Consider the following 2,428-nt stretch of genomic DNA (forward strand, 5'->3'; position numbering starts at 1 on the left):
CTGGATGTGGGAGGGAGAAGGAGAGAGATGGAGAGAGAGAGAAGACGGAGAGGAAGAGGGAGAGAGACAGACGGAGAGAGAGGAGACCGAGAGGAGAGGGATGAGGGGTGCGGAGAGAGGAGAGACAGAGAGAGAGACACGAGAGAAGAACAGAGAGATGAGACGAGAGGAGAGAAACAGAGACAGAGAGAGGACACGAGGAGATGAGAGAGAGGAGAAGAGATTGAGGAGGGGAGACGAGATAAGAGAAGATAGGAACGAGACGTGAGATGAGAGACCAGAGAAGCAAGGAGAGCAAGTGCCTGAGAGGAAAGATAACAATACGAAAAGGCAGGAGACAGTGGACAGAAAGAGGCGAGACACCGGAAACGAGACCCAGCGAGAAGGAGACGACATGAAGAGAGAGCACCAGGAGAGAGGGAGGACGAGAGATGCCTGGTTAGGGAGAGGACCAAGAGAGAATTATAGATGACAGATGAGGAGGGGCTTCCCAGCCAAAAGCATTTCTGTACGGGAAAAAAGGTTTTGGGCATATATTGATGAGGGAGAGCTGATGACATTTTTCATTTTTTTCTGGAAGGCAAAGGACGAAGTCCTACGACCCTCTCGCGTGTGATTAGGGTCAACAGTAGCGTGGACTTGTTAACAAGAATACGTCTTTCGTTGTCATTCCAAGAGAGAGACGATGTTTGCTTTTTCGCTGCACACTTTTTGGGTTGTCTAGATTCATCCTCAATCAGAAAAAAAAAAAAAAATAAAAAAAACGTGCCGTCAAAAATGTATTATATGACAGATGTATTCTGCTGAGATTCGTATATTTCATTTTATATATATCGCATTGAGATTTATGATTATATTGTAAGGGTGGTAGAATTCGTTTGTCTGTATCTTTTTGATAATATTGGTGTGTGGGTATCTACACGTGTCTGTGATCTCAAAAGAAAATAGTGGACGAACACTCGTTTCCGCATGCCAAAAATAAAAAAAGCCCAGCGAGACACCCGTTGAAATGATACTGAACGGTATTCAAGATTCTCAAGCAAAGAAGTTTTAGGGGAGTACGCAAGCACACTCATCCACAGCTGACTGAGAGCGAGGATGCTGATGCCTTTACTACACACACACACACACACACACCACACACACACACACACACACACACACAACACACACACACACACACACACACACACACACACACACCACACACACACACACGACACCACCACACACACACCACACACACACACAACACACACACAACACACACCACACACACACACACACACACACACACACACACACACACACTTCTGTGGTCCTGTTTGGCTCAGTCGGTAGAGCATGGCGCTTGTACCGTCAGGGTTGAGGGTTCAATTCCCCGGGCCACCTATATGTAAAATATATTCACACATGACTAAACTACTTTGCATAATGGTGTCTGCTAAATGAACGGCATATATTATTGTTACAGGACTCGTTAAGTGGACGCCACAGCGAACAGTCCTGCCATCATAGAAATATAAGCATTGTATCTGGCTCTGTGCTGGCTGTCACTGACTACAGTACAACCCAGGTAAAGCATGTGGATGTCCAGGGCTGTGTATCAACCTAAACCAGGGGTGGCAAACATCCGGCCCGCGGGGGGGTCCAATACGGCCCGCGAGGGGGTCCATATGAGTAGAACATATTTAAAAATATATATATAGCAATATACTTTCAAGTGATTAAAACCAAATCAAAACTGTGTAGAAATAATAATGGACCTACATTCATACAGTATCTTGACTGTGTCCAGCTCACTGATAATCAACCAAATGAAAGCTAGACAGTCAGGGAGCATCAAAAAAAAAAAAATATATATATATATATATTGATACAAAATTCAATAACGTTTTGTCAGCAAGGAAATATAAACCAATTTTCAGTATGGCACTCCAGACCTAGTTGAAGAACCAATGTGTTCCCCTGGTCAAAACCATGTCACCCTGCAGGGGCAGACCCTTTCCTCCGTCCCTTCCCTCCCGCTGTCTGGCTGTCTTCCGTTGCGTTGCTGTGACGATGACGATGGCAGCTGAGGGTCTATTTTAACGTGGCTTGCTGACTGCCGAGCGGCCACTCTGACGACAGCAGTAGAAAGCATTCCATTCCAAAGTAACAGCGTTAGATAAGAGCATTACTGAGCTGAGGGCCGGAACACACAGACAGAGACAGAGACACCAGAGGAGGATAAAATGAGGGTGGAAACCTGAGCTCACTTCCTAACCTCCTGCCCAATGTTGACATATTAGAGAGACATATTTCCTCCAGAGTTTAGCACAGATCACTAAAGAATTCCGAAAACAACTCCAATTTTGATTAAAACTCCATATCTACGAGGAGAAATTCCACAGTGTGCCATCACAGGCAGCAAATTTGTGACCTTTGC

The 2,428-nt window shown here is 45.3% G+C and overlaps 1 pseudogene; it reads right to left on the reverse strand.

The window, feature by feature from the left end:
• LOC112076297 (mothers against decapentaplegic homolog 7-like) overlaps positions 1-2,143 on the reverse strand; it is a 14,042-nt pseudogene extending 11,899 nt beyond the window's left edge.
• Between the last annotated feature and the right edge of the window lie 285 nt (positions 2,144-2,428).

The sequence above is a fragment of the Salvelinus sp. IW2-2015 genome, unplaced genomic scaffold (genome assembly GCF_002910315.2).
Source record: "Salvelinus sp. IW2-2015 unplaced genomic scaffold, ASM291031v2 Un_scaffold3668, whole genome shotgun sequence".
Lineage (NCBI taxonomy): Eukaryota > Metazoa > Chordata > Actinopteri > Salmoniformes > Salmonidae > Salvelinus > Salvelinus sp. IW2-2015.